Source organism: Elaeis guineensis, chromosome 2 (assembly GCF_000442705.2).
Source record: "Elaeis guineensis isolate ETL-2024a chromosome 2, EG11, whole genome shotgun sequence".
Taxonomy (NCBI): domain Eukaryota; kingdom Viridiplantae; phylum Streptophyta; class Magnoliopsida; order Arecales; family Arecaceae; genus Elaeis; species Elaeis guineensis.
Window position 1 is genome coordinate 107,511,176 of NC_025994.2, and position 10,297 is coordinate 107,521,472.

General features: G+C 36.7%; 1 long non-coding RNA gene across 6 annotated transcripts; it reads right to left on the reverse strand.

Annotated features, from left to right (window-relative positions):
• Positions 1 to 369: 369 nt before the first annotated feature.
• LOC105047428 (uncharacterized) lies at positions 370 to 5,852 on the reverse strand. 6 transcript variants are annotated; one of them, XR_012139048.1, is made up of 5 exons: positions 5,554 to 5,733; positions 5,397 to 5,461; positions 5,141 to 5,308; positions 1,127 to 1,319; positions 370 to 813 (listed from the first exon to the last, which is right to left on the reverse strand). It is a non-coding gene; the product is annotated as an uncharacterized lncRNA (long non-coding RNA). The 6 variants fall into 6 exon arrangements; XR_012139049.1 differs by lacking the exon at positions 370 to 813 and adding an exon at positions 5,740 to 5,852 and having other exon boundaries at positions 874 to 1,319; positions 5,554 to 5,664; XR_012139045.1 differs by lacking the exon at positions 370 to 813 and having other exon boundaries at positions 874 to 1,319; positions 5,141 to 5,290.
• Between the last annotated feature and the right edge of the window lie 4,445 nt (positions 5,853 to 10,297).

Here is a 10,297-nt window from a genome sequence, read left to right on the forward strand (position 1 = left end):
TAAAACAATAACGGAAGGCGAGAGCGATGGACTGCATACAATTAACGTAGGTCTTCAACATCAGTAGATGTAGACTTCGTACGGTGCTGAGTAGCAGTACGTGGATTTTGGAGGTGGAATCTGGGGAAAAAAATATGAAGTCGTTTACAGAAGGGTGGGATTGAACACATTTAGAAGTGCTTCTACACAAAACAAGAGACCAAGGCCTGCCAAAATGTTGAATCCGACCCCAATTGTTAACGACACTAGAAGATGATGACTTCACCACGTTTGCATCAGTTGTTGCGCTCATCTATAGTTCTCCACCTTCTCTATCCAAGCACCTCCCTGAAAATGAAAAGGTGCATGGCAACAGTAAAGAAAGGTGCGTTAAAGCTAACAAAAATACAGTTTCCTTTGGTGGACCAGACTTGGTTGGCCGGAGGCGACGGCCTTATCTGCAATTACAACTATGGAAGTGCTCTCAAGTACTTTTGTATTCACACCATATGTTTTTGACCTAACTTAACCCCATCAATGCTTGGATACACTTAACCGCCCCAGAGCATGTTGTGCAGAACCATGTTAATCACTCCCTGCTTGCTGAATCCAATCAAACGACCAACCATATCCCTCCCATGTTCCAAGTGATTAACTGTTTCTGAATCACGCATGCACAGCTCAGACTTTTCATCTGTAACCTTGAGGCTATTGTGTTGAAAATTCTCTTTGTATACAGTTATAGGTGATGGATGATCCATGATGCCCAGGCACAACAGCTCAGGAGATCTTATTTGCGTCTTGAAGAATACTTGAAAATGGAACCTACTTTTCCTGAATGGACTAACATAAAACTCACTTTGGCACAAATCAAACAAAAATAAGAAAAACAAATAACAGAAGGAGAGCTTCCATTCTTGACCATATTAGATATTATTCTAATTGCATGAGCCCCCTTTCTTTCAATATAATCAAGAAACTGTAAATGAATCCAATGCATATGTGCTAAAATTTGGGCTCCCTATCAACAATTCAACATAACTCAAGAATATACAATGTGGACTTAAAACATATAAACACTAGATAGAAATGTAGAACTAAAGTTAACATAGAATTGCGTAGAAAGTAGTACTGAATAAACACGGACCTGCTTTTGTCTATCATTTCCCTGAATAGAGATAACAATGTTCTTTCTTTTAACTTGTGGTTTTGATGACCGACTTCCTATGGCTTCCGCAGCATTCCCAGAACTACTAAGTTCACTTTTGGCAGACTCCACTACTGCTCTCAACACATCACGACCTAGTTGAGCTAATGATACCAACTCCTGCATCTGTAGTCTAAATAATAGGACATTTTAATCAGTTACAACATTAAGGCAAATTAAGAATTACATATTGTTGCATCAAAGTATATCTATTTTCTTTAAACATAATGCTGAAAAATTAGAAACAAATCGCATAATGATTAATAAATATTTCGCCATAGATGATAATAGGGGAAACTTTATTTTTTATAGACCAGGAACCTAAATCAATGGACTAATAATTGTGCATTGGAGAAAAAAATTAACAAGATCCTCACATCCATATTTGGCAGGTTACATCAGAATTAAAAAATGCTTGTAGTAACATGAACAATATGATTGACCAAAGAGTAGACCTGAAGAATTAACGAATCTGAATGATGATCACATAAACAAAAATAGATTTAGTCTGAAATTTCTATAAAAGACCACCACATGAAACTGGCAATTTAATTCTTCATCCCGTCAGCTTTATTCAAATTGAGCCTAGAGTGTCATCCATGACATGACATAGAGACCAATTGATTATTCCACATCCAAAGGATTCATGTCTACAAAAACAAGGGTGCTGATCCATTGAATTGCATATGCAAGGCATAAAATATAAAATTCAGATGCCTCAAAGAACTTTTTCCTCTTTCAGAATTCCTTTCTATCAATTTGAATACTCAAGACTTGGTGGTCAAGCAAGTTTTGGAGATATGCTGAATTATATAGTTGAACATGATATGAATTTTGTATATTTATTAGTATTGAAGAAAAACTCCAATAATATGTTAACCAAATCCTAGTAATGCTATAAAAGGTGTTATTATTGCTAATCAAACATCAAATTAGAGATTCCTTGCACAACAAATGAAGTAAAGCAGCCCCCCTCTCTCATTCTCTCTCATAGCAAGGGAGGGAAAAACTGAAAAGCCCACCCAGCTTTCATTAAGAAAATGAAGGAGGTACAAGATTTCTCATAGAGGACAAGAAAAGAGGAGCGCAATAAGCCAAGGAAACTGAGGGGGAGGGGAGAAGAAGAGACCCCGGCAATGGAATTGGCAAGTTGATCAGGGGCATATAAAGACCAGTCCCAAAAGAGTTCAATGGCTTTATGATGGGAATGCATCTAGCCTTTGACTCCAATTTTGTCTTTCAACTTTGAATAGAGTTCTATTACTATTAGTGGGTGGCTCTAAGATTTCTTATGGCACATGCATCTCAAGTAATTCAGTCAAATGGAATGAGAGGAGCAACAAATCAGCAGGTGGTTGATGGTTACCTAAGACCATGAGTAAAGTGGGAGCAAGGTGGTCCACTGTTACCTGAGATCTTCAGCAAAGTGGCAGCAAGGGGGATCTGGGCAGTTATGTTTGGCCAGATTCTCCTATACATGAATTTTATTATAGTATCTGTCCGGAAGAATTGGATTTTGGTAGGTAAAGGAATCTTGCGAATTCTCCTAGCTTGAATAAACTGAGAATGTTGCTTGGGCTTGCTTAGGTGGACATAGAGGATGCATGATGTTACTACCTATAGCAACATAGACATTTACCAAGGCGATTCTACAAATGTAAGGATGGATGTAGAAAATGAAGATTAAATTTTGTCATCTTGGCAGTCTATTGGACGTCCTCACTTATTTAGATTGGAGCCTAGAATGTACTCCAAATGGGCATCAAATTGGTTTTCCTTTGTACTATTGAAGGCATGGTAAGCATTTTGGTACCGGAAAACACCACGATCCCCCATGTAACAACACCCCCCCCCAACGCACACACACAAACACAAAAAAAAGAAAAACAAAAAAGACTTGCTCCCATTCCACATGCATTTTGGAGTTTGCTTAGCAGTGCTCAAAAGTGGCATTGCCAGGGATGTCCATGACACTGGTGTTCCTCACTTACTCATGACACCTAAAAAAAAGGACAGCCCGATGCATGAGGCTCCTGCCACTGCAAAGTCCAAGGAGGGATAGATATATGCAGCCTGACCGTTGCATGCAGAGAGACTGTTTTCATTTTTCAAACTCATGACACCTAAGTTTCAACAACCTTACTATTGTGCCAAGGCTCCTCATGTGACACCTAGAAAGACAGCAATATTGTATAGAACTTCTTGCACATCAAATTGTAAAACTATGACAACACCTTTTCAACCCAGCATACCATGGCTCTAATAGAAACATAAATTTTTAGCAACACATCATCAAAAATTTTGTAGTTTTTCGAGAAGCCTACCAATACCCATGTTATAAGAAAATATACTTGCTAGAGTATAGAATTAAGCTGCATAATTCACCATGATGGGTTTCTACAGACATGTTATGTGATCTTAGTGTGAGAAACAACATTCATAATGAATTTCAACTATAAAATTTGTGTATAAATAAAACTGAAATGAATTTAAGTGACCAACAGGTGAACAAGATCATTCTTGTAAGTCTCTCCTTTGTTCTTGACATGGTTTCAGCCTATAGTTTGGTGTATTATACTCCTTCAACCTGAATTCAGATCACTGTCACATTGTTTCAATCAATCACAAACGATCAGGTCACTATTTGTTGATGCCATTCAGAAAACAGGTCATCTAGCTTGATGTTCATATGGTCTTCAAATGGACTAATTACATTCTTGTATATATTTGTGAGCCATCATGTTTGCAATTCCCACCACATCAATGACCAACTCTGACCAAATTTGATTAAAAAGTTTTGGATCACTGGTTAATTATTGCAGATGGATAATGATAACAAGAAAAAAGAAGAGTCTAGGTGCTCGCATTTTCCCAATTCAACAATCAAATATGCCCCTAATCAATGTTCATTGATTAACTGAAAGCCACTATTAATACCTTGCTGAAGACTATCTGATATGAGAAATACAAAGCCACTCATTGAGCTTCCAAAAATTTGTGCCAATTCTTAGAACTAGTGGGTCAAAATTTTTCAGATCCCCCAAACGGGAATGATACAAGCAATTAAATCACCCTAGCACGACACTCCACATACTGCAGGTGAGGGAATTACATAGGGAAAAAATATCTTTAATTTGGTTGTTCTAAACAATCCGCATATCATCTTTTGTTATAATAACTATCATGGAGATTGCAGTTTTACTATAAATAAGATCTTTAAGGTCCCTATGTTAATTATTAAAGCCCAAGCAATCAGTCCGGAAAACTGCAAGACTACACAAAGTTGAGAAAGCTCCATTAAAGAACAAACAAATTTGACTACCAGCAGTTAGCTTGATAAAATATCAATGGCAAATGTACTGGGCAAAGGCACTTAAAGAGGGGCTTGCCATTAAGCCAACATGCCCAGTTGGCATGTAGATCTCTCTCCATTATCAGTTACAGTATAATCTCGGGCAAATGTAACATAGAGTTGAACGATTCAACCATCAAGGAAACGGGACTTTATGAGTCAGGCTAGTTTGTTTAAAAGATGGGGTAATTTTTCTGAGACGAATAAGGCAAAATTATGCAGATTTCCGATTTCTTGGGGATAAAAAACAGTGTACGATCAATCCTAGGAAAACCAAGAAAGGGATCAGATAGCCTAATAATTTGAAGTCAGACATAAACCATGAAGCTTTCGGAGCTTCGAAATCTTTCAGTAAAAAGAACCTAAAGGGGGCAATACCCGGGTTGAAGAATGAGGTTTCATGAACATTCTAAGTTGGAATGACAGAGGGTTGGGTAATGTGAAGAAAAGATGCTCTGAAAAGACATTCTCCTCAAAGCAAAACCCTAGACATGCAAGAAGACTCGACGAAAGTATATGAAGCTACCAAAAGGTCCAAGATTAAATATTAAGACAAAATACAAAGTTCTTGAAGTGCAAAATGAATGTGGTTTCAAGTATACCTCAGCTCCCGAAGAGTCTTATCCTCTTGGAATGCCAATCCTAAACCGGGGATCCTTGGTAGTAAAGAAGGCAAAACTAATCCTCATTTTCCCCTCCTTTCCACCCTTCTCATCATCTAGAACAACAACATCCCTTCGGCTTTCCTCCGCCTTAAAATTCAAGAAATTCTAAAAAAGAAGGATCTAACGGACCCAAAAATCCCACAAAACGACCAAAAAAAAAAAAAAAAACTAATGTGAACAAGACGCAACTCACTGTACGATCAGCGATCTTCTTTCGCTTCATCTCAGGAAAAATTGGAATCTAACCCATGTATTCATCTGCCAATCAAACCCTAGAAGTGAGAAAACATCCGAAAAATTACATAACAAAAATCTTGGACGAGAGAAGAGTGAGAGTGAGAGAAGAAGACCATCGAAGGAGAGGAAATCCGTGGGCTGGACACGACTGTAATCGAACAGAGGCTCTAGCCCTTCTCCAGTCTCATCCTCCCGAACGGATCAAAAGAGAAAGAGATGAGAAACTGAGGAAAGAGGGGAAAAGAAAGTTAGAAATTTAGCCAGAAGAGAAGCAGACAGAGACGGAATAATTCACAAACCATTGGCGACGGAATTGACAGCGTTCGCGGGTGGCGAGGGCCATTTGGCGCCGAAACCTTCGCTGAACCGAAGCGGCGGCCTTTTTTTTTTTCTAGAAAAAATAAAAAACCAGTGCCCAGAGCTGATAAAATATGATCTAATCCGTATCCGACCCATCGTAAATAAATTTAAATTTACACTAAACAGATATAGATTATAAACGAATTAATTCATTTAATTTATTTAATAATTAAATTAAATTAAAATTTTAAATCTCTAATTTATTTAATATTTAGATCGAATTAAATTAAATAATTTATTTAAATTATTTATTTTATTTAATTTATTTTTAATCTATTTAATCTAATTTGTTTAATATGTTTAATCCATTTAAGATCCGTTTAACACATTTAAAATCTGTTTAATCTGTTTCTAATCCATTTAATCTGCTTTGTTTAACCTCTTTAATCTATTTAATCTATTTAATTTATTTAATTAAATTTGATCTATTTAATAAATAGATTAAATGGTTTGGATTAACTGTTTAATAAACAAGTTGAGTTCAGATTTAAATTTTTCACTCATTTAATAAATAAATCAGATTTAGATTGATAATTTTTTGATTCGATTCATATTGATCCGATCTATTTACGATCCGATCCCATACGATTACCATCCCCAGTGCCAGAGAAAAGAGATATAACATCCGATGCCTGTCTCATAATTAAAAATTCATATATATACTTATTCCATTCCATGCGAATCAAGATTTAGATCGAATAGATAAAAAAATTAAAATTTAATTAGATTGAATTAGATAAAATATTTATTATATAAATATTATAAAATAATTATAATTTTAAAATAAAAATTTAGATGACATCGAATGAAATTCGACATAAAAAATATCATTATTTGTATCTGATTCAAATTTATTTTAAAACTTTTTTTTTAAATTTATATTTATTTTAAATTTTAATTAAATTAAATAAAATTAATTTTATTAAAATTAAACCGGATCGGACCGCATCAAAAATTTAGTGAGTCAACTAAAATTACCGTCTCTATATAACATGTGTACCAGCCAAGCGATACAGCATGCTAGCTTCTCTCAACCACGTGTATCATCTTGATATATTACTACAAGGGGAAAAAAAAAAAAGGGGGGGGCTTTCGGTCTATTCCACTCCTCTCTCCTATCTTGTTTTCATTCTGACAACGTGGCAGCCGACTGTGGCTTTGCCTTGGATCGTCGGAGAGCCTCCAACACCGGAGGGCATATCGAGTACATAGTACTGCCTCTAATGGCCATGACTTGGATCGGGATGGGGATGGATTCCTCAATCTCCATGGATCATTGGGAGACCACAAGGCTGTGAGAACAAGAGGGAGACAGTGGCAAGTAGGGCCATGAGATCACGGATTTGATGGCCGCAATGAGCAACGTGGAGGTTAGCGGTGGTAAAGAAGCAGAGGTTGTCGGAGAGAGATTTGGCAACAAGGGTGCCGATAAGGTTGGCAAGGAAGGATAGAGGAAAGAAGACAAGGTTGAAGAGAGTGGACTTGGCACTTAGCAGAGAGAGATGGGAGGGGGAAAAGAGGGGCATGGTTAGGATTTTGAGGGAGAAGAGGCAAGGGGAAGATAGGATTAGTGGAGGTGAAGGAAAGAGTTTGAGGGAAAGGACGAAGGGGGTGAAGGAAAGCGCTCCCTTGCTTTTCTTTTTTTCCTCTTACACATTTGGTGAAATTTAGTTGGCCTGGTGTATCGTTCAGTTTTCACACCCAATGTAGGATATAATTTCTCGATGGAAGGTGGTTGGATGCTTTGGAGGTTGCGGCCAATGACAGTGCAAAGAAACAAACAGAAAAAAAAAAAGATTTCCTGATTTCATGTTGACTATGAGTGAAGCCCATGCGGTGATGCAAGATGGATGCAAGTGAGAGAGCACGAATCTATTAAAGATTTTTGTTTTTTTTTTTTGGATTCGGTTAATAGTGCAGGATTAAGCGGAATTCCTACTTGATTCATGGACTGGGCTGCCCATACAAACATAGGTCATATATTAGTCCAACACCTCCCATTTCGAATCAGGTGCGATATTTTTTTTTAAAAAAAAAAAAAAAAGAAGATCTTCATAGGTAGTTTCTCTCTTCTTGCAAATCAATAGGCCGACGTAGGATTTAGGTTGGGACTTCGACAGATCCCTAAAGATGCATGCTGAGCGGGCTAATAGAGCTGCTACAGTGCATGATATTCATGTATATCCCAGTAGCCCCTTGATAGCACTCGTGATCATTTGGCATGAAGCACAGCCTTCCCGTTCAAGTAGTACTTGTCCTGCATGAAATACGGGAGGCTCGGGGAGATGTGCAACTTCTGGTACTTGGACTGGACGGTTCTCATGCAGATACATTGTGTCTACATGAAGCATAACCTTGTGCTTTTCAGAGGAATGAAGCATGGCCCTTCACTGAAGATATTGTCGTGCATGAAATCTATGTGAGACTTACTCTAATTGGGAGGAGGTTTGGAACTTGTGATACTGAATGTTATTTTTCAACTTTTTTTTTGGGTAGAGATGCACGGCATATCCGTTCTGTTGTAAATAATTTGTCACTACATGGACACGCAGGTTTAATATACTGATTGGATTGTTAGAATGATGTCAAAATTTATGTCTGATTTTAATTACAGATGATAAAAAATAGTAAAAATACAAGACATTTAGTTGTAGCTGAGATATCTTGTAATGGATCGTCATACCACTTGATTTAAACTATCATAAGACCCCTTGAATTAAAGAACATCTTAGAGAATCTGATTTATATTTATTGAATGGAGCAGCTCATTTTAGAAAGATGGGCAAAGCCCCCAACTGCAAGAAACTATAAGCTAACAGACGAAAACGTATGAAACTAAGGAAAAGAGACATCAGCCTGAGCTTTCATCCACGCATCATAAAGAAAGTAATCAGTCCAGAAAGTAGTTGATTGAACATTACAAGCCATGTTTCTTATAGATGGATCAGATTCTCAAGGTTATGATGGAAAGTGTCACATGCTTGTGCCATTGTCAGCCAAGAGAGATTTGTCTTTGAGACGCCTTTGAGCCATATAGAAGAGATTGTAAAGCGATGTAGAGTAAATTGAACAGAGGCCATGGTTATACGAATGAAACCAACAGTTCATAGCTTCCCTCGTGATCCCGAATTGCGAAGCCAGAACACAAATCCATCAAAGTTAATTTTTAACCGACGAGTATGTGTGGTTACTGGAGAATGAAGCCTAGAGCCTCGAATCAGCCAAAACTAAATGTGAGACGGGCCACCATTGAGGTTGTTTGAGGTGGTATATATTGAATACTTTTATTGTAAACAAGATTCACTGTTTTGATACCGGACCAAGTACCGGTACTATCTTTTTATAATATTGGTATGCCGATAGTATAGTACAATGTAGTGGTATGGTATAATATGTTATGTACCAGATAGTATGGAGAGGTATGGCAAATATGGATATATCCTTTAAGCGACGAAAGCGGTATCTTAATCTGCAACATACTTGAGAACAACAGTGTGATTTTGATCTTTATAAAATGGAAGCTTTTGTTTGGCAGTGATTCATAACTAAATCCACCTCTCTTCTTAATTCTCTTTATCATAGGATGATAGATGCATCCACCATCTTCTACAACTTGGACAACCTTCATGACTATCATTTGTTTGTTAAGCATTATTACAATAATGTATCATAACAATAAAATGCATAGAAATCACAACAATCTTCCCAGACTCGAACTCCTTTCTAACGTGAGATTACAACCATCCATCAAATATCATGTTAACCTTTTTCCTTCCCCATCCTTCCCCTCCAGTAATTAACGTTTTATTCTTTTCTTTTAAGGGAAACCTAATGATTAATTTAGCCATCTTTTTTTTTTTTTTGATCCTCCAAGTGAAGTCCAAAAAAGATAAGCCAAAGACTCGGATTGTCCATCGGCATCAGCAACATCTTAGGTGGTAGGAAGCCTTGTGTAGGAGATTTTTTTCCTAAAACAAATTGTTTATAGGAGACTCTATTCAAATAGTTGGTGAAACAATATGGTTTAAAAGTGTTCCAAAAAAAAAAAAGAAAAAAAAAAAGGAGAAAATCCTATATGGCATGTTTGATATGGCTTTTTTTTTTTTTTTTTTTTTGACTTCAAAAGAAAGAAAGCACTTCCGGGAAAAATGTGCTTGGCAAAATCATCTAAAAAATGCTTTTACAATAAAAAAAAGGGTTAAAAAAATTGCTTTTAGAAAAAGGTTGGGAAACGTACCTTCTAGCTTCTCTCTCTTTTCCATAAAGCAGAAGCTGTAGCATATGATTTCCAAGATCGGGAGGCATATTCTGGGTATAGTTAAGATAGCCCTCTATCATTCTAACATAAGTCAAAATAATGATTTTGAAAAATAAATGGAAAAATGAAATCAGATCAGTATTAATGTGTCAAATTAGAAGATATGGACCTAGCCAAGTCCATAAAAGCACGAGTAAACCATTGAAGAAAACTCTCTTTAATGTAGGTATAATTCACAT